Source organism: Protopterus annectens, chromosome 2.part0, assembly GCF_019279795.1.
Source record: "Protopterus annectens isolate FY-2018-M chromosome 2.part0, PAN1.0, whole genome shotgun sequence".
NCBI classification, from domain to species: Eukaryota; Metazoa; Chordata; order Ceratodontiformes; family Protopteridae; genus Protopterus; species Protopterus annectens.
In genome coordinates, this window is record NC_056728.1 from 1,933,372,118 (window position 1) to 1,933,395,787 (window position 23,670).

Below are 23,670 nucleotides of genomic sequence, written 5' to 3' on the forward strand. Positions count from 1 at the left end.
CACATATCAAGGGCAACAAATCATTTACAGTACTGTGCACAGAATGAAGGACTATGTGTTGTACAGTATGCACAGTATCACATATCAAGTGCAACAAATCATTTACAGTACTGTGCACAGAATGAAGGACTATGTGTTGTACAGTATGCACAGTATCACATATCAAGTACAACAAATCATTTACAGTACTGTGCACAGAATGAAGGACTATGTGTTGTACAGTATGCACAGTATCACATATCAAGGGCAACAAATCATTTACAGTACTGTGCACAGAATGAAGGACTATGTGTTGTACAGTATGCACAGTATCACATATCAAGGGCAACAAATCATTTACAGTACTGTGCACAGAATGAAGGACTATGTGTTGTACAGTATGCACAGTATCACATATCAAGGGCAACAAATCATTTACAGTACTGTGCACAGAATGAAGGACTATGTGTTGTACAGTATGCACAGTATCACATATCAAGGGCAACAAATCATTTACAGTACTGTGCACAGAATGAAGGACTATGTGTTGTACAGTATGCACAGTATCACATATCAAGTGCAACAAATCATTTACAGTACTGTGCACAGAATGAAGGACTATGTGTTGTACAGTATGCACAGTATCACATATCAAGGGCAACAAATCATTTACAGTACTGTGCACAGAATGAAGGACTATGTGTTGTACAGTATGCACAGTATCACATATCAAGTACAACAAATCATTTACAGTACTGTGCACAGAATGAAGGACTATGTGTTGTACAGTATGCACAGTATCACATATCAAGTGCAACAAATCATTTACAGTACTGTGCACAGAATGAAGGACTATGTGTTGTACAGTATGCACAGTATCACATATCAAGTGCAACAAATCATTTACAGTACTGTGCACAGAATGAAGGACTATGTGTTGTACAGTATGCACAGTATCACATATCAAGGGCAACAAATCATTTACAGTACTGTGCACAGAATGAAGGACTATGTGTTGTACAGTATGCACAGTATCACATATCAAGTACAACAAATCATTTACAGTACTGTGCACAGAATGAAGGACTATGTGTTGTACAGTATGCACAGTATCACATATCAAGTGCAACAAATCATTTACAGTACTGTGCACAGAATGAAGGACTATGTGTTGTACAGTATGCACAGTATCACATATCAAGTGCAACAAATCATTTACAGTACTGTGCACAGAATGAAGGACTATGTGTTGTACAGTATGCACAGTATCACATATCAAGTACAACAAATCATTTACAGTACTGTGCACAGAATGAAGGACTATGTGTTGTACAGTATGCACAGTATCACATATCAAGGGCAACAAATCATTTACAGTACTGTGCACAGAATGAAGGACTATGTGTTGTACAGTATGCACAGTATCACATATCAAGTGCAACAAATCATTTACAGTACTGTGCACAGAATGAAGGACTATGTGTTGTACAGTATGCACAGTATCACATATCAAGTGCAACAAATCATTTACAGTACTGTGCACAGAATGAAGGACTATGTGTTGTACAGTATGCACAGTATCACATATCAAGTACAACAAATCATTTACAGTACTGTGCACAGAATGAAGGACTATGTGTTGTACAGTATGCACAGTATCACATATCAAGGGCAACAAATCATTTACAGTACTGTGCACAGAATGAAGGACTATGTGTTGTACAGTATGCACAGTATCACATATCAAGGGCAACAAATCATTTACAGTACTGTGCACAGAATGAAGGACTATGTGTTGTACAGTATGCACAGTATCACATATCAAGTGCAACAAATCATTTACAGTACTGTGCACAGAATGAAGGACTATGTGCTGTACAGTATGCACAGTATCACATATCAAGTACAACAAATCATTTACAGTACTGTGCACAGAATGAAGGACTGTGTGCTGTACAGTATGCACAGTATCACATATCAAGTGCAACAAATCATTCACAGTACTGTGCACAGAATGAAGGACTATGTGTTGTACAGTATGCACAGTATCACATATCAAGGGCAACAAATCATTTACAGTACTGTGCACAGAATGAAGGACTATGTGTTGTACAGTATGCACAGTATCACATATCAAGTGCAACAAATCATTTACAGTACTGTGCACAGAATGAAGGACTATGTGTTGTACAGTATGCACAGTATCACATATCAAGTACAACAAATCATTTACAGTACTGTGCACAGAATGAAGGACTATGTGTTGTACAGTATGCACAGTATCACATATCAAGTGCAACAAATCATTTACAGTACTGTGCACAGAATGAAGGACTATGTGTTGTACAGTATGCACAGTATCACATATCAAGGGCAACAAATCATTTACAGTACTGTGCACAGAATGAAGGACTATGTGTTGTACAGTATGCACAGTATCACATATCAAGTACAACAAATCATTTACAGTACTGTGCACAGAATGAAGGACTATGTGTTGTACAGTATGCACAGTATCACATATCAAGTACAACAAATCATTTACAGTACTGTGCACAGAATGAAGGACTATGTGTTGTACAGTATGCACAGTATCACATATCAAGTGCAACAAATCATTTACAGTACTGTGCACAGAATGAAGGACTATGTGTTGTACAGTATGCACAGTATCACATATCAAGGGCAACAAATCATTTACAGTACTGTGCACAGAATGAAGGACTATGTGCAGTACAGTATGCACAGTATCACATAGCAAGTACAACAAATCATTTACAGTACTGTGCACAGAATGAAGGACTATGTGTTGTACAGTATGCACAGTATCACATATCAAGTGCAACAAATCATTTACAGTACTGTGCACAGAATGAAGGACTATGTGTTGTACAGTATGCACAGTATCACATATCAAGTGCAACAAATCATTTACAGTACTGTGCACAGAATGAAGGACTATGTGTTGTACAGTATGCACAGTATCACATATCAAGTGCAACAAATCATTTACAGTACTGTGCACAGAATGAAGGACTATGTGTTGTACAGTATGCACAGTATCACATATCAAGGGCAACAAATCATTTACAGTACTGTGCACAGAATGAAGGACTATGTGTTGTACAGTATGCACAGTATCACATATCAAGTGCAACAAATCATTTACAGTACTGTGCACAGAATGAAGGACTATGTGTTGTACAGTATGCACAGTATCACATATCAAGTACAACAAATCATTTACAGTACTGTGCACAGAATGAAGGACTATGTGTTGTTACAGTATGCACAGTATCACATATCAAGTGCACCAAATCATTTACAGTACTGTGCACAGAATGAAGGACTATGTGTTGTACAGTATGCACAGTATCACATATCAAGTACAACAAATCATTTACAGTACTGTGCACAGAATGAAGGACTATGTGTTGTACAGTATGCACAGTATCACATATCAAGGGCAACAAATCATTTACAGTACTGTGCACAGAATGAAGGACTATGTGTTGTACAGTATGCACAGTATCACATATCAAGTACAACAAATCATTTACAGTACTGTGCACAGAATGAAGGACTATGTGTTGTACAGTATGCACAGTATCACATATCAAGTGCAACAAATCATTTACAGTACTGTGCACAGAATGAAGGACTATGTGTTGTACAGTATGCACAGTATCACATATCAAGTACAACAAATCATTTACAGTACTGTGCACAGAATGAAGGAATATGTGTTGTACAGTATGCTCAGTATCACATATCAAGGGCAACAAATCATTTACAGTACTGTGCACATAATGAAGGAATATGTGTTGTACAGTATGCACAGTATCACATATCAAGTACAACAAATCATTTACAGTACTGTGCACAGAATGAAGGACTATGTGTTGTACAGTATGCACAGTATCACATATCAAGTGCAACAAATCATTTACAGTACTGTGCACAGAACGAAGGACTATGTGTTGTACAGTATGCTCAGTATCACATATCAAGTACAACAAATCATTTACAGTACTGTGCACAGAATGAAGCATTTTGTTCATAGTACTCTGCATGGAATGACACACTTTGGGACACTTCTAGCCAGTGTCCAAATTAGCAGCACATGTAGAATTTCAGTCTATGCTGTTTGTTACCAGATCCATTTGGTTCAGAATATCTCTGTTATACCAGTTTCATTAATTCTTCCTTCTCTTTTCTAAGTGCATCAGTTCTCTTTTCATAACTCTGCACTTCTTGCAGTGGTAAGCTTTGCTCATCAACACTCCTTTGATTTTTAGTCACTTTCCATAAAGCATCAGCATGCTCCTACAGTAATAATTTTGGAATACTGCCTTTCTCTTTAAAAGTCAGAGTAACGACTTCACTGTCTGTAATGTTTTTTCCACCCTGCTAACTTCGTACTGGCACTGGGCATGACCTGGATACGTTAGCGAACATCACATGCACTGTGTAGCATGTTATTAGTCTTACTTTTCACTGTCCAGTACATTTCTGAAACAGACTGATAATCCTTGCTCTAAGCTTTGTATTCAGTCTTCAAATCTTTAACTCTGTTATGTAGTTAATATACCAGGAACCACATGTTTCTCCTCCTGCAGTGCATTAACATGGCTACCATCCATTTAATTTTTTTTTCTTCTAGATCCTGAACATACCATCTAAATACATTTAATTCACTTTTCTGCTTTTTTCTTTGCATCAATGACAACTCATTATGTATTTCTTGGAAAAATGTACTTGTTTTAGCTCAGCTTTCTTTCCATCTTTCTTTTGCTGTAAGAGCCAAAGTGCCATGCTTTTACTTTGAGGTTGTGAGTGTATCATTTGAATGAATTTGATGCTCAGCAACTCCTAAGAACTATTCTGGCAGCTAATACATAGAACTAAGACAATGAGCTGTCAGTGAGCTGATTTTGGCCATCTGTTGATGGATTCCATCTGTCTCCATTTGCATTTTGTGATACCTTGAGCAAATAACTTAAGACTATATAAAGAGGCAGTCAGAGAACTGGCTGATCTCTTCATTGGTCTTCTGAAATACACGCCTGTTAACTATCGATGAAGCAAAATATACCTTTAATTACTTCACTGGCCCAGCCCAAGATTTGAAAGCAATTCTTAACTCTATTCTAAGTCTCCTTGAATTGTTCCTTTGATATCTCATTTTCAGTTTATATATTCCAATACATTTTCCTTTGTAATATGTTCTTTTTTCATATCGTCATTCTGGAAACATGCAACTTCAGCATGCATCTGTACTTGATTGTTTTTTTTTATGTTTCATCAGTGATTCACTTTAATCTAGTCTAATCTTTTTCATCTCAACTAAGATAGATTCCCTTTCCTTTTGATATAGCTTAGTTTGTTTTTTACTGTACATTCTCAAAAGGTTATGGTTCATTTTTCATCCTCACCATGTCATTCTTTAATTAGTCATTCTATTTCTTCAAAAAATGAAATCTGTACTGATGATTTGTTACAGCAGGATTGCTTTGGTTTGAACTTTCAGTCTTACCGTTTTATTTTACTGTTTGAAACAACTCAGGTAGCAAATAGTAAAGCAACAGATGTATTTATTATTTTTTTCTTGGATGTTTTTTTCGTTTGTTGAAGGTCAGTAACTAACCTTTGGTGACCTTCCTGAAATCCATACATTGCTGTTGCTACCTCACCTAAGTTGTTTTATGGTAATCTATTTGTCATGATCCCCTTTGAAATAACTCGCAACACACCAAATGGCATTTGACAATCTTTATTAAAATGTTTCAATTGCAATTGTATTGAACGAGTTCTTACATTTATTAATTACAGCATGAAAATCCATGTAACAATTCATGTGGGCAGCATATTCCACACACCCTGCCTCAAATTAGCAGGCTGCCTCAACCACTTGCTTACTTTTACTTATAAAAGCAATGTACCATACTCACTTTCATTCCAAACCAAACTGCTTGAATTCAATGTCTACCATCAGAGGAGGAACAGAAGAGGGGCACAGAAGAGTACCATACAAAGAGGGAGGGAGGGTGAAGTTCACACCTAAATCTGACTTCCCAACTTAGATACACTCACACAAAACCCAATTAGCCCCTCCCTTCACCTACCTCACTTCTTCCACAACACTCATCCCTCTAGAGTTAACCCTTCCTTACCCACTACTGTACTTAAATTCTTTCTCCTTCTCATTCAACCCTAACATCTCCCCCATACCTTTAGCCTCTTTCTGCCCTCTTTTCGCGAACCACTTCAAGTGTCTGTCATCAAATTGGTTTGTACCCAAACCTCATTTCATCTCAACATACAGAAATCATTTTGTCAAGTTCTAACTTCTATTTATTTATTTATTTTTTTATATTTTACAGCAATACCATCTGTATCTGGCTTTTTCCATTTTTCCATTTAGTTATAATGACATCTACAATTTCTACATTTCCTTGACCTCCTTTAAAGAGGTCAGGATCTTTTAAAACCATGTTTTTTTTCAATATCAAAGCCTCCTGATTAGTTTTTAAGCTCTGATTTAAAATATTGCTTGTTTAACCCTCTTAGGACCTTCAGATCTACAATTACAAACATCAGAATATTTTCTTAGACTGCTATATTCCTCTAGGAATGTGTCCTATTTGCCATTTGTTGTTGCTTGCTGGCCACTTTTTGTGCTGTGACATTGTTTAATACGTCTTAAGTTTGACTTTTGATTCTTGGTAATACTTCAGTTTTAAAAACAAATTATGTTCTTTAGCACTGCTTATTCCATCCTTCTTATAATCTTTAGGGCTAGAATCACCATTCTCAAAAGTTTCAACCTAATCGTCAGTGTTGTAACAGATATTTGAAAACACTTATCTATGTCTGCATAGCAGGAATACCTTGATGCAAAACACTCGTAGTTTGTAGCGCCATACTTTTTGTTGAACCAGACTCATTTGATCAGCATAACTTAGTGTGGAAATCCACATTGCTGCATCTTGGCAGAACCTGTCATAGTTTTGCCATCCATGACTATAGTTTTATACTCAGAAGAAGCTTGTTTCAGTATTTCTTTTGCCCTTCATTTTACAGCACAAGCTTGAATGCATGGCGTAACAAGTGCTACCAGCCTTTCAGCCCACAACTCCTACAACAAACCATTTAAATTCAGAAAATTCACCAGCTATACTCATCTTTTTCTTTCCTGTATTACATGACTGTTAACCCAATTTTCACTGTCACATTGATTAACTTATAGAGATGGTACTGCTTCAGAAGGGTAACATCTTATACCCTCTCAGCACAAAGTCGACTTCCAAGAGAATATCACTTTGTTTTCAAAATGCAACAGCAGATTATTGGTTTGCAAATGTGTAGCTCTTTATACAATTGTTCCTGTGATTTTGGCTTACAATTTGTATCTGCTTGTTTTATAGCCAGTTGAAAATTTGTTGATGAAAAAACATTAGCTTACTTGTCTTTTCATAAAATTCACCAGTACTTATGGAAGCACAAACAGAATCTTGCAACTTCTTTCACAGAAAGGTTCCCCTTATTTTTTATTCATAATGGGTGGCTAATCATCTCATTATACCACGTTTAATCGGCCTTGTATTGAATATGCAGCACAGTTCTCTTTTCATTTCACAGAAATTTCTACCAAACACATTGCAAGAATTACAACAGGTTGAATTCACATTCGTAAACAAGATCACAGGTTTACCTCCACTGGTTTAGCTTGTTTTAGCATGGAATCATATGACTTGCTGCAATTAACACTTCCATTAGCTTGTGTTTTTAACTCAGAACATACTGGTCTGTTAGTAGTTTGAATTCATTTGTATGAACCTATTTTAGATTGTAAAAGCTAACAAAAGATGCAGAAGGTTGTTGGTTTTATTCCCATAAGGGGTGAATGCTGCCATACTGAAAGTTAAGATACTAACTATGAGCCTGTTATCAGTTTGCCATCCATTTCCTATGAACAGTTTGATTTACCTATCTTATAACACAGTTCATAAGCTGTGTTACAAAAGGACTTTTCAATGCTTTCTGCTAATGAATGTGCATTAGTAAATCTAGTAGATATAACATTGTTCGATAAACCATTTACCAAAATTCAGCATTGCTTGCAATACTCATGTTCCACATGCAAGACATTTCTTCTGGCACATTAAGCTTATCCTATAGTGACTTAGCATTTCCTTAATCACATACTTTTTCTTGTATACAACTTTAACCTTAGGTTTTGTTACTGCAACATTGCTTAGGCCAAACCTTTGCAAATTCATGTTTTCTTACTTCCTCTTATTAAATACCAGAAGTTTCAGCAGAGGTTTCTTTCACTGGGTATGTGACTTCAGCACCCTTTCTAGTAGTACAGAGGCTCATTTGTGTTTATGCAGCATAATCTTTCTACACTCTTGGTAACATTGCACTTTATAATGCTCTCTTTCTCAATGAGATATGTTCTAGCAAATCAATTCAATAACGTCAGTAACAGAGAAGCATTTTTCATGCATTCTAGTTGGTGTTATCAGTGGCAGAAATCAAAAACTCCAAGCCCTCTCCATCAAATAATATCTCAAAAAGAATATGCAACTTAACTCAGAAATGCAGTAAGGGTGGGTGAAGAGGGAAGTTGCATTCATGGTCATCTGTACAGACATTTCTGAATAATAGAAGTTATTGTATTTTTTTTTTTGGGGGGGGGTTGATTTGGCTGTAGGAAAGGGTGATTGTGGGGTGGTATGCAATGTTAACCTCACAAACATGAGGTACATGACTTGATTTTTACCTTTGGAAGGAAACTGGCTATGCTTAAAATGGTCCACAAGGGCAGCTAACCTAGTATTAACCTATGAATGTAGCCAGATTAATCAGTTTGCAGTAGAAACCTGAATTCTTGAATTACAATGTTAGAAAAAAAATAATTAAAATAGTGAAAAGTTACAAATATATATATATATATATATATATATATATATATATATATATGTGTATTTAGTTAGTTATTGAAGGTGCTACTTTTATCGAACAGCACTGTCATTGACATCTGTTCAGTTGACACTATTTGGTTGACTAAACAAGTGTTTGACACACAATGATGAAAGTAGCAGTTCAGACAGTTCCTGGGGTTGGAAAATTTACCTTTTCCCCCTAGAACTGTGTGATCTTAGAGTTAGAATATGTAATTAACAGAGGGTGTGTAGGTTGTAAGGGGACTTGACCCCTGCAAAAAATATTTTCTTTTAAATTTTGTTTTAAGTATTTTTTCATGCGAAGAAATTGATGGTTATTGCATGCTTAGTACAGTATCAACATGTATAATGTCCATCAATTGGTGTTGACTTTATTCACATAAATATTAGTCTCTTTTGATAAAGGTAATTAAATATATATATATATATATATATATATATATATATATATATATATATATACATGCACACATGTAGATCAATAGACATATAGCTATAGATAAAGAAATGCACTAAAATTGCGTATTTTGGTGTAAGATCACTCAGATACTAGACTTGAGCATTGTGTACACTAAGAGTTGATATATTTAAGCAGAAGGCTGTGGAGGTGCAGGGAGTGCTTGCCTCCATTTAGTGGTCAGTTTACTAAAGCTTTAATTAACTTCCTTAGATCCATAAATCTGTAGGAAAAAAACAAATATATATATATATATATATATATATATATATATATATATATATATACATATACATATATATATATATATATATATATAGATATATGTGTGTACATCATATGGCTTTATGTGTTCTTTACCATCTCATTCATATGAGTGTTCTACCTTTTCCTCATCCGATTTATGCATTCAGTTACTTGCATCTTTTGTTCTACTGACATGTATTATTTACCAGTCACATTGGTATAACTCTCTGCCTCTGCTTCACTTTATTTTTCCACACACATCCTCACACGTTCACAGACACACACACAGATACAAATTTGATATTGTTAACTTAATGTGACTATTTCCATTAGAGGGAATGGGTGAATGCCACAAAAAGATGGCATTTGGCATTCACTTGCTCCCCTAAAGATAAGCATCAGTGTTTGAATTGCTCTGGGGAGTTAATTTGTGAGTTGCTGGCATGGTTTGTCACTAACCAAGACTTCCACACTAGCATACAGCTTCTCAGTGAGACCGTTCTCCATGCTATGAACCCCCCCACCCCTATAGCAAAAACACATACTGTAGGCAGACTATACTCTCAATCAGAAAGCCTTACTGAAAGCTTTTACTTTGAGATAAGCCCTTCTGAATTCCAGACAGGTGTAGTGAAACCTATGCCATATATCTCATAGCCTATACTTATTTTTCTTTATTTTGTGCAGAGTTGTGTTACAATGTAATTTTTTTAACTGGTATATTTATCTTTATTTATGGCAATTCATTTTATTAAACCATACTTTTTGAAAACCTTTCTTGATGATCTGGTTGTTGTTTAAGTCTGTCATTTTCAGATTATATTTTTTTCTTCCCATCAGTGAAGCGGTAGACTACTTTAAAACATTCACTCTGCCGCAGTGCATCCTGAGTTGATTTTTTATTCCTGCTAGCATTAGTGTAGATGACTGCAAGTTACTGTTCTCTTGTAAGAGTTTGTTTTTCTTTACATTCATTTATTCTGTGTAGTGCTCACAGCCCATATGCATATCGTTTGCCCTCAAGCTCATCTTCTCCCACAATGTGACTACATTTCTATTGTTTTTCCTCTTATCTATTTTAAGATGGCTATAAATATAAGTAAAAGAAATGTTAATCTGGGATGCCAGTGAACCGAGCCATAATCTAGGTCAGTGTTTCTGAAATGCTGAAACCAGCCTCTCTGGAGATGCCTGAACCTGGCTCCAGGGAGGTCCAGGAAAATCTGAAAATGCTGTGTACTTAAAATATTTAGTAATTCAGGTGTTTTACACAGGTTCTGGGTAAAAGCAGAAGGATAAGAGTTACTTAGAATACACATTTGCTAACAAAGCAATAGTACAAGAAAAATGTGCTTATTTCCAACTGATTCCTGTGAGTGTGCATGTGTGTGTGTTCAGTTATACAAGACTGTATGTACGTCCATATGTGTGTGTGTGTGTGTGTGTGTGTGTGTGTGTGTGTGTGTGTGTGTGTGTGTGTGTGTGTGTGCATGTGTGCACATGCACACACCTGTTTACTAGCTTAGTTAGTTGAGATTGTACACACGTGCGTGTGACTTTCGGTAAGAAGTGAACCTATGTCTGTGCAGCATGTAATTTTTCCATGTGGAAAGGAACGTAGTTTTCTGATTTCTACACAAGTCTCAAGGAACTCTTTTGGGGTTTAAAACAGCCTCACTGTAACACAGTCTGAAAACATAACATTTGTATAAGAGTTTTCATTTTCTGAAATCTATTATCATATATCAGCTAAATCAAAATTTGGAATTTTCCAAATCACCTCTCTGCTCCTCATCTTCCTTAAACATGCTTCCTTTGTAGGGATACAGAACGAATGAGGTACTTACTGAAAGTTTTCCAAGGAAAACATTACTGGATGTTTAGTCCAGTTTTTGAATGACTGAGATTAAGCTTTCTGATATCAATAGCACTTTCATTCTGATAAAATGATGTATATCTTTTTAAAAGCTCTGTATAGCTGATGATTTTACTTATGTCATAGTTTACACTAATTTTTACCTTTGATTATTATTTATAGGTAATGAAACCAAAAAAAGGAGAGGAATGTAATGCCAAAATTATATCCTTCTATACCTTCTACCATAAGATATATTTCCCTCAGCAATTATTATCTGGGAAATCTGATTTGTGGAATGAGACTATGGTATATGGCAACCTGGATAGTGTTGTTTGACAATAACAGTATTTAATCATAAATGCTATATCCTGAGCATACATAGCCTCTTGTGTCATTCAGTTGTTATAGATGATTAAACAGTGGTAGATTCCTGCAAGAAAAAATCTCTTGAATCTTAACTAGCTAAATCCCATGTCCATTTACATGATTTTCTTGGTAACATGTGCTTGTTGTACTGCATTTATGTAGTGAAGCACTGATTTTGCAGATAACACTTGTGTTAAGAGTATAAATCTTTAACATTCACATAAATTCAAAGCAGAGTATGTCAGGACTGAATGATGGGAATTTGGAATAGCCTATTTCTATAAAAATTGCTTTAAAAATAAAGGTTAGAGGAAATCCCACCTGAAGTGTTGCATATGCATGTAGGTACAGCTGTCACACAGTAGCCGGATTATTAGCTGTCTGTCACAAATACAGAAATTTAGCTATACATTACAAATGGAGGGGTATATGTAGTCTTCCTGGCAGAATACTGCATCCAATATTTTCTGCATAAGTAAGCAGTTTGGGGTTTGCATAGTATTTAGCTCAGGAAGATGTTCTTAGCCAGATGGTGCTGTTTGAGGTTTCCTAAAGACAGATGTGATAAAATAGGTCTAAAAAGTCACAGAAAGCCATAACATACAATATCAGTATAGCAGTTATCCTACTCCCATATGTGGCATGAAAGCATTCATTTTAAAAGAATGTCAGTTACAGGTATACCATCTTGCACTAATAATGAGTTTGGTGGATGTCCAATATCAGGCAGACCGGAAGGATATAAATCAAGGAATGAATGAAGAGTATCAGGTCCAAGGGGAACTGATGGAGGTTCAGAAGAGAGGCAGATAGACATTTTTCAGTGGTGTGCAACAGTACAAAAAAGTATAAATAACAAGCCTCAGTGCTATGAGACTGGAGAAGAAAACAATGGATAGTCAAATATTGGCCTCAGGTGGTAGAAGGGGATAGACTGAACATCGGGAATGAAGTACAGGAGGAGCGCAGACTGGTCAAGGAGCTTGGGTGAGAGTATGAAGGGGTGACAGGGTAGCAGAAAAAGTTACTGAGAATAAAGGACAGAGGGCAGGACCAACTGGGATTGTTCAAGGAGACACTGAATAGAAGGGAGGAAAGTAGAACAGAACACATTCAAAGGCAGATAAGTTGATAAAAAGTATAGGAGGTGTAGATATTCAAAAATTGAAAAAAAATATGAAGATAACACAAGATAGATTACAGAGGGCAAAAGGATGATGCAACCACCAAAATATGGTACTAAGGCTAGGAAGCTGAGAATATTTATTTGGTGATATCTGCATAAATGTTTCTATATACTGGCTAGACTAGTAAGAATGTCCCATGGGGCAAATGATAAATGTTGGAGATGCACCGTTGGGGGAGGAGTCAAATGGGCACACATCTTCTGTGAATGTCATGTGTCAGACCAGTTTAACGAACACATGCAGAACTTGTTAGATGAAATCTTTGATGGAGGGTAAGGATGGAGAAAACAATGTTGTTACTGGGGTATAGAGAAGACTAACCTGAGGAGAAAATAGTCTGGTGGGAGTTATAATGATACTGGCAAGAAAATAACAATAAAACAAGGTGACGTGCAAGATCCTGCACAGACAGAAGAACTCCAAGATCTAATGACTTCATGGAGTGGCATTATGTAACATTTTTTGTTGCCTGACTGAGGGCATATATGTCTCAAATATAGATTGTATTATCAGTATGGTTACACACAGAGCCACACCGTCAGCTGCTCCTTTTAGGCTGGTTTTAGTTTCAGGAGAGGTTTTCTAATACAGGTTGAACCTGAAGGAAGGGGAATGAATGTGACTGTTGGCAGAGAATGGAGGGAAGGAGGGAGAGATGGAGTTAGAGGTGAATTGTTAATAAAGTAGTGGCTGAATTGAGAGGGAGTTGAGTCAGTGGTGTTAAAAGTAGAAGAAGACAATGTGATGGTTTGGCCAGGATGTGTTAGTCTGTTTAATGATGTCCAAAAAAGTCTTTTTTCATACAGGAGGTTGTAATAACAGATTTGTTTACCCATTCTAATGAGGTTCTTAGTGAGATTTCTGACGTGCCTAAATGTATGAAATGTATTTACTTTTCTGCTTATATATCAGTCTTTCTGGGCGTTTTATCTATGAAGCATGATGTCATCCATGGTATACAATTTGCTTTGACTCTTTTTATTCATAGAGATGCTAAGCTATAAAGAATGTTCGTAAAAGTTTCATTAGTGTGTGAGGTGACATCAGTGGATGTGGATTTTAATATACTCTATTTTTATTTTTCTATTGCGTACTGTAGTTTCTGACTGTATAGGGTAGAAGGTGGTCGCTCATTATATCTGGCAGATACCAAAGTGTTTGAATTGTGTTTGGTTAGTAGATAAGAATCTAGTCTAAAGTTGAATGTCTGAGCGTTTTTACTAACTCTTGTGGTAGACAAGACTAGCTGTGTAAAACTATACAAGTTAAATGATTCTGAGGGATGTCCTTGGTGATCAGCTACCAGTCTCGGCTGACGTCACCTAGTATAATAGTTTCTTGTTCAATATGGTGTGGTATCCTGCAGAAGATACATATCCTCTGCTGATGAAATGTTGTTACTGTGTGGAATACAAATAGCTGAGGTAAACAGATACATTCACTTCCTATCTGTGTGCTGTTTTATTCAGTGGATGTCTCATTCCAAGGAGCATATCATTTTGCTTTTATCTTGACCATTTCACAAGTAATAAAAACAAACCAAAAAAAAACCCATAAAAAAACAATCAGAGAATATTGTTATGTTTTATTTAGGAATACTGACAAATTTACTGCCTAATTATTTTTAAAATGGTTCCTTTCTACTCCTTGCTTTTCCAGAAGTATCTAATGCAATATGCTTAACTGTATGCTCTTGGTGTCCTAGATTTATTTGACTGAATGGAGGTTAAATACATGAAAGTCAGTGTAAACGTATTATCAGTTGACCTCCGGAATTTTATTGGACTTGCCGGTGTCAGCAATAATTGTTTGGAATACAATACCACTGTCACTGCAGTCTGGTAGGTTAGATTTCTTTTTTCTTTTTTTTTTTTTTTAAGAAGCAGTGACCTTGGAATTTGAATGATAATAAATAGTGCATTGTGGGACAGCTCATTACTCTGGACACATTAGAGATTTAAGACCCACTGAATATTACATTAGAATGCTATGAGCTAAAAGATTTAGTCATAAAAATCTGTTAAATCCCAAAGTCCAGCAATTGTAAAATTGTAGCAAGCAGATGCTATTAATTGACTTCCACTGTGTTGTAACACTAAAATCTGTTTGTAGATAAAGGACTTTTTACAGTTGTCCTAGGAAGTTTGATCTTCCTTAAAGGATTGACTTGTAGTAATGTGATTGGGAAGTCATGAGGCTATGTGGAAATAAAATCCATATACAGTGACCCTTTTAATAATTAGTAGCATCAATAATGTACAGCATTTTATCTTGTAATTCATTCTGAAAGCTTTCTGTGAACAGCATATGGGCCCTTGCTGGCTCTATAGTGCAGGGAACTGGAACCTTCAATGCAGTTCAGAAGCAATGAATGTGATTCATAGGTTCAGTTCCTAAGGAGTTGGCTGTGTGATGAGAATGCCTTATCAAAAAATAATTGCTGAAACCACAGACTGATTACCAACATCTGAGGTCTACATTAACTTGATGGCTGAAGTGGTAGATACACAAAAATTAACCAAAAAAGATATCATTTTTAAAATCTGTTAGTGGTATTTTTCAAATTTTTGTTGAGGGTGTGTCTGTACGGTGGCCACGGTGGTGCAGTGGTTAGCATTGCCACCTCACAGCAAGAGGTTCTCTGGTTCGATCCTCGGCTAGGGTGCCTTCTGTGCAGAGTCTGCATGTCCTCCCTGTGGTTGCGTGGGTTTCCTCTGGGTGCTTCAGTTTCCTCCCACATCCCAAAGACATGCTTCAGGTGGATTGGACACTCTAAATTGGCCCTAGGTGTGAGTGTGTGCATGTGGGTGCCTTCTGTGGAAGGTTGGGCGCCGGGTTGGCAACTCAACACCATAAAACTCCACTGCCAATCAAGAGTGGACAAGGTGATCCACTGTGGCGACCCCTAACTGGGAAAAGCCGAAAGAAGAAGAAGGTGTGTGTGTGTGTGTGTGTGTGTGTGTGTGTGTGTGTGTGTGTGTGTGTGTGTGTGTGTGTGTGCACGTGTATGCATCTGTGGGTGTGTGTGTGTGTGTGTGTGTGTGTGTGTGTGTGTGTGTGTGTGTGTGTGTGTGTGTGTGTATGTGTGCGTGTTATTGAACAGCTCCACATAACATTTTTTTCTCTCCATATCTAGACCTGGATCAAGTTTATTTAATAATCAGAAAACAGTTCACTTTCAAATTGTGATCCTTATGATTCCTGCATCTTTGTGTCTTGTATGAATTACTTTAATGTACCTTCCTAAGAAGATACAATAAAATATCAGATCCATTAAAACCCACAAACTGAAGAAAAAGAAAAAAAATAATATCTAAAGAGCATCAAAATATAATGTTAGAAAAAGTGGAAGCTAAATTTATTATGTTTTAAAAAATTGGCACCTTATGGGTTAAATTTATATATGCCTTGAGCTGCCTTACTGTGATTGGTTAATTATTTGTTATTATTTATATAAAATTAACTGGTTATCTGTTTTATCACACAAATTTGCAGCATTAAGATTCCATTAAAGTCTTTTATATGGATAGTTTTGACTATTTTCTGAAATATTTATAGTGAATATGGGACAATTGGCTGTAGCACTGGTGAAACTGCCCTCATCCCTTCCTGTTGAGGTATATAGTGCAGTGTGTAATATTGTGCAATAGTGTGGCAGAAGGAAGATATTCAAGCAGTAATGCTGTCAGGTGACTATATGCTGACTTGGCTAATGCTAAACAAAGAAACATTACCTTCTATGTGAAACAGAACTGGATTTTGTATGTGGGGAATATGACTAAGATCTAAAATAGTTCTGATTTTGAGGAGACTGAAACATTTTCTGATAACCATGATCTGGTTCTGTATTGAACTGAGTTGCAGGGTATTTCTCATGTGATACATTTTTAATTGATGCTATATGCAGGCATAGTTTTGACAACTTCATGAATTTTTAGAAGTCCTTGTGACCTAAAAGTATGATCTTTAGAGACATTTTGAGCTTCCTGCTCTGTATAAGCTGTATGGACAATATCTAGGCTAGAAATGGTAAGCAAATCATTTTTTATTACTTCTGTGGATCAAAGCAATTTTCTTTAATGATTTTATTAGATAAAGATGGGATCCTAATTGATAGGTATAAAAATTGGGGTACAGTTTTTGCTCCTTTGGTAATAGAAACTCCTCAAGTCTGTGTTTGTTGCATTTACTGTCAAAACCACTATATAACATAAGTTGTAAAACTTAGGAAGGAATGCAGCAGAAACTTTTAACAGTGTTTTCAACAAAATATGACTTGCATCTCAAGTGGCATCTCTAAGAGCAGATTTTGTTTAGGGACAACCTGGTTATGAGATAGATGTTAAAAGTCACAAAAGAAGTTTATATTTACACATTTCAGAAAACATTTTTAACAGATGGTGCTTGTGGACTGGGAGATGCCTTTTATTGAATTAAATATTCTAAATATTCAAAATAGACAGTTGGTTTATTTAGATAGTAAATTATTTCTTGGTTCCAGCAGAATTATAGTTCTTTTTACTTGGCATAACAATTTGTTTCTGTGTGTGTTGGGGGGGCATTTCTGGCATTTCAGAAGACAAAGATTACACTTCCTAAGTTATTTCTAATGAATGGACTAAAGGTGTCCATATTTTTAGAAAGTGAAAATGACCAAAAGAAATGTGAACATATATGCAGAAACCATGGTAGTGCAAAATGAAATGTGTATATTGAATAATCCACTTTAATCAGCTGTGGCTTTTCATAATGAAAATTTGGAAAGCTATGAACAAAATGTGATAGTGTTGAATATTTTTGAACTGAAACTACTTAACACAGTAAACCTGTGTTAATAACCTGATATATAAGTTTGAGGTTCTGGAATTAATATTCCTTCTCACATATCTGATTTGTAAAAACGTCTTTTACTCCTGTCTCCTAATCCAATTGATGAGGGTAATATTGCAGTAGATTAATAGAATGGAAAATAGACTTTCTGCCTTAATAACCACTACCATTGATAAAGGGGGTTTATCATGCATGGAAAAAGTTGATGATTTTCAAAAAAAAAAATGAAAATGAATGGGAAAATATAACCCAAATATTCTTTAAAGGGTCTAGCATTCTAGCATGAGCTGTATAGTTCATGTTACAAAGATCTTACTTCTACAAAGAGCTAATTAGTTATTAACAGATGTGTTAGCCATGACAAGGTAAGACCTTATACTTGCTTAATTTGTATGTCTCCAAATCATAGTTACATGATCGCTGATTTGAAATTCATGGTAGTAAGCTACATCTTGCACAAACACACACACACACACACACACACACACACACACACACACACACACACACACACACACACACACACACATACACCACAGTCTTCATTTCTGTCCCCCAGACTTGTACTTTCTCCCATGGTTCCTTCCAATTCACGTTCACCACAATAGTTTATGAGCCATTATGGCACATTTCTAGAATCCCTGGTAACTAGTGCTTTTCCCCCACTCCTAATCCCTGCAATAACTGAAGTGCCATCATTGCATGTACATAGTATACCTTGATGTCCAGGGTCATGCTTCTACCCTGATCACCTTGTTACAGTAAGTTCTGTTATGGTACTATCTGAGTGACCATTGAGCCCTCTCACCCCCTGATTCCTGTAGTGATGTTTGTGCCATTGTAGCATGTAACTATACTGCTTCCATGGTTCCTCATGCCTGCCCATCCCAACATTGATGCCAGTGCTGAAGCTGTTAAGCTAAATGTGTCCCTGGTGTCTAGTGGCTCCACCTACCATCCGATCCCCATACCATGGTCATGGAAGGTAGTTGAATATGGTCTTTTGATCATATTCAGTACCACAGTGAAGTAGGGATGGCCATGCTGTGCTACATGGCCAAGTAAATTTTTAAATCACTTGCATGTAGATACCTGCCTGGAGGCAGTTCCAGGAGAGGGAGAGCATGTGAGTATTTAGCATATGCCTATCCTCTGTACTACCTCATTAGCATTCAGCTCTGCCATTGGGCCTGCCCTATGAGGTGCTGCTGTGCATCTTCTTGCCAGTGCACCATGCAGCACCATGTTAGTGCAGTTGCTGAATAGGAGAAGTCTAAAGTCACATGTGCATAGAGGTGTACTTATTGTGATTCCTGTCTAAATCCTCCATGGGGTGAAAGGATAGGTAGGTTACTTCAAATCCTATTTCTTAATGTTAATTGCTTAAATGTGATTGTATTTATAACAAACTGTGATTAATGGATCTAATACTGAACAGGATAGAATGGCAGCATTTTAGTGTGGACTTTAGAGTTCTGGTGCAATTTGGTGCAGTAAAAGTTAAAGAAATCAATACATATGCATTTACTAAACCATTTCTGGGGCAACACTTATGAAAAATAAACTTATTACTGGACGTTGTCCTGAAATGTTACATGCATATGATTGCAACGATGTGGGAAAAGAAAATATTATTTTACCAAGTTTAATTGGGATTAAGGATAATGGCTAGTCATTCTATATCAAGTGAAAATGACTTATTTTATGAGTTTTATAAGAGGTCATATAATTCTCATTTGACATGCATGTCAGCAGTTTTCAATTAATGGAACTTTAATCCTAGGGATACATTCTTTATTATCAAAAGCCACTATGGAAGATAATCTGTAAAATGCAGAATACAACCAAATTAAATGACTGAAGACTTACTGCACTCCTAAATTATGATTACAAACTTGTGCCTTTAAAAGCTTCAGAAGAGGTTAAGAGCAACAATTCAAAAGATTTTTGTTGTCACATAATTAAGAGATGTATGGGTTTTATTGTACTGATAGTTAATGATTACTTTAAGTGATTTCACGTAGACTCTTGAAAATGTTTTCTCTGGGATATTAGCTCAAACCATAACTTTGATAACATGTTATGTTTGTTGTCAATAATAAGGGTTAGGTGAAGTGTATGTACAGTATATATCATAAGGCAGGACTGATTCTAGCAATATATGGTCATAAAGGAGAAAACACTTTGATACAGACAGTGGTAAACCAGTGGTGTACTTTTAGCTCGATCTTTGAACTATGAGTTTTTGGGAGTCACTGAGCTGCAAACAGAAATTAGGCTTTTTGACTCAAGTTGATTTTTTGTTGATTTGTATTATGCACCAAATATCATCCTTTATGGGGAATCACTGTGGCACTTTAATTCAGTATTGTGTAGACTGTAACAGTACCTTCTCATTTTCTTCTTTATATTAATTAAAAAAAGTACAAAATATTTAAGTTTGATGATATCCTGGGGATTTTGCATCACTACAAGCTTTTACATTTTAGAGGCTGTTTTGAATTCTCATGATGAGCTTATTAATAATGAAATTACATTTTTAAAATATGAAAAAAAATGTATTGTTTGAGAGAATTTTTATTTATTTTATTTATTTATTTCATTTGTTTACTGGGAGATGTCTGACTGGGCCAGTGCCATTTTTCAGCAGATGCCGGGGGCAGAAAAGCTCCATACATACAATACAGAATTTAACTATCAAATTGAACACACATTAATTAGATTAGCATTGTACAAAGCTACAAAAGCAAAAAGCAACATGAAAGTGTAATTAAGTACATAACAATAATTACAAAATAAACAAAGTTGGCCCTGGTATTTTTAAAAGTTAAACCACATGACCGAATAGTGAGAACAGTGTGATAGAGTTAGACAAGAGAGGGCAAAAGAATTGCCCATAACTGTTGCCTGTCACTCTGTATATATGTTTATTTTGCTAGATGGAACTGATTGCTGAACTGAGAATGGAATGTTTTCTTAAATAAACCATTTTTATTAAATTATAAATTTTAATTTTAAGAAATTATGTGAAAGGGTAATTTGTTTCCTACCAGTCTTTATGTACGTATTTAGGGGGTAAAAGATTAAACCTCATTAAGAGATGATTGTTGTACAACAATGGGGTCAGTGATATATTTTATAATTATTATTATTGTTTTGCATTTACTCAGACTGACTGAATGTATGTAGAATGATTTTCCTGTTAATAGCTTTCAGAATACTATCTGTAAATTTTAGAATGATGGAAAATGAGTCAGACTGGGGGGGGCACCTTTGTTAAGAATGATGAATCCAAATTCCTTTGGAAAATCAAACTAATGCTAGATTTAATGTCTGACTGAAGGACAGTAAGGATGCCCCACATTGTAGAAACTGTCATTCCTAACACATAATTAAAGGTACAAAATTTAAGCTAGCAATAAGACACATATGTCTAACTTATCTGAGTTTAACAACAATTATCTTTTTATGCAGTAAAAGGATAAACATTTGTTGTCAGAATATAAACCATTGTCATTGACGTGTTTATTTTGAAAGCATGGTTGGCAATATTTTTAGGTATTGTATAGCAAAAATGGGTTTTTTGATATGCCAAAATATTCCGATTGTTTTCTCTGAATTTCATCAAGAAGAATTCATAGGTATTCACTAATGATGCAGTCCAAGAGACCATTGAGGAGCCTAGGCCAATTTCAGAGTTGACTCAGAGCACTGTCTGGTTAAGTGACTTGCTCAAGGTCACACAGAAGGCAAAGGCATGTGGCAGGAATCAAGCCATGGACTGCAGGAACCAGCTCATAAGTTAATCTTCTGAACTACGTACAAGACATGAGTATATTCAATTACTGGTAACTGAATCAATGTCTTCCTTCATACAAACCTTGTGTTATGCTACTGAGCTTAATCCCAAGAGAGTTGTTTTTGTGTTAAATTTTGTGTTTTATTTTCAAATAAAATAAACAAACTCTACTTTTTGGTAGGTACCATAGGATGTTTTATATCCACTGAGCTATCACCAACTCCTGCAGATAGGACACTTGTTATAATGTCTTATCCAAAGTATGGCATATTCAAGAGTACAGCATGACCTAATACTGCTCTGTATTTTCAGTGATAGAAAATGACACCAAAGCCCTGGGAAGGAAATAGAATCCTAATCCTAGTGACCTTCAAGCATAAAAGAGGAATGTGCTGCCTATAGAGTGATTGGCATTTCTGATAATGAAAAACGTAATTTGTAAAGCTCAACTTGTTTCTTCCACCATCTGCTAGAATGATTAAAGCCAGCAAGAGGAGGAGTGATCAAATCACAAGAGTGAAGGAAGGACATGATGATCAAGGTGGGGAGGCCCACATGATCAGTAACAAAATAAAAATAAAGGCTCTTGTATGGAAATATGAATCTTCAAAGATAAAATAAATAATGGAGAAAAATGTGTTGTGAGGACAAGAGTTTATTCCCCAAGTATCCTTTTTCCTGCAAGGTCACTCAAATTCCCTAGTATCATGTATAATACTGGTCAAGATAACAAAATATATCAAGAAAAAAGTGATTACCAGTTACAAGAAGTGGAAATAGGGATCACATGTTAAAAATGAATTCCTAAAAGAAAATGAATTACAAACCAGGTGTATGAATTCAGTAATCAAAATAAATTAAACAACTCAGTGTGTAGATATTCTGGATGCTAATAGTCAGAGGACAGTGTGAAAGAGAAGAAATATTGTACAAAGTATACAAAGTTAAACTATTTCACTGTAAGAGATAAGCAGTGATATAGGAAAAAACATTGTAAATACACTCGGAGTGTGTATAGAATGTTGGCATAGGTTAGGGCTTAAAAGAATGTGACATGAAATATCGGTATCGCTGATGAGCATGAGTGAGTGCACAACTTAATCAAATATAAAAACAAAACAAGAATTCAGTAAACTATTAAAATAACAAGCATGAAAATAAAAATGTTAATAGACACTGACACCAAAGTAAGAATAATAACAAGCAATGTTTTCCATTTGCCACAAAAAATATAGTAAACATTATTCTCTGTTATTCAGGCAACATTCAAAAGTAACTGTTTATAGGTTCACAGGTGTTTACTAGGCTAATGACCACAAGGGTCTTTTTAAGCCTAGCCATGCATCCCAAATGTCTGACAAGCTCTGGCACCCTTGATAAGTGTAAGCATGGTCCTGGGAGATGTTAAAGCAAGAAAATTAATTTTCAGTGTACTATAAGAGACTCAGACCAAACTTTTGGTTTGTTTTACTGCCAAATGACTGGCTATAATCAAGATAATGAATGGTGACTCTGTGCCATAAATAAAAGTAATATACTTAGCATCCTATTACAATGTATTGTAATTTGTATGAAAGAATAGTGAATCTGACAAAATATAAAGTTAAGTTCCATCTGTACAGAAACATACCACTGGCCTTGCAACAAGCATAATTATCCTTCTAGACAAGAAATAAATTGGATGAATAATTAAAGAAATTAAATAAAAATCATAATTTAGTAGGCTATAGGGCCTATGCCATGATTTTTGTGATATGCGCATCACAGACACCTGAAAAAACAAAATATAGATACTGACTGACATTATGGAATCAAATACTGTTTTACAGTGATGGTGAAATTTGGATCGACTTGACATTATGGAAGCAAATACAGTTGTACAGTGCTAGTGAAATTTGTATCTTAGGGTAGATTATATTATCACTTAACTGAGTGGAACAAAAGTATTTTGGACACTAAGTTTGATATTTGAATAT

At 35.7% G+C, this 23,670-nt stretch overlaps 1 protein-coding gene across 1 annotated transcript in view; it reads left to right on the forward strand.

Annotated features, from left to right (window-relative positions):
* Nucleotides 1–23,670, forward strand: part of LOC122792902 (CUB and sushi domain-containing protein 1-like) — a 2,387,070-nt gene that overhangs the window by 667,320 nt on the left and 1,696,080 nt on the right. The window lies entirely within an intron of this gene.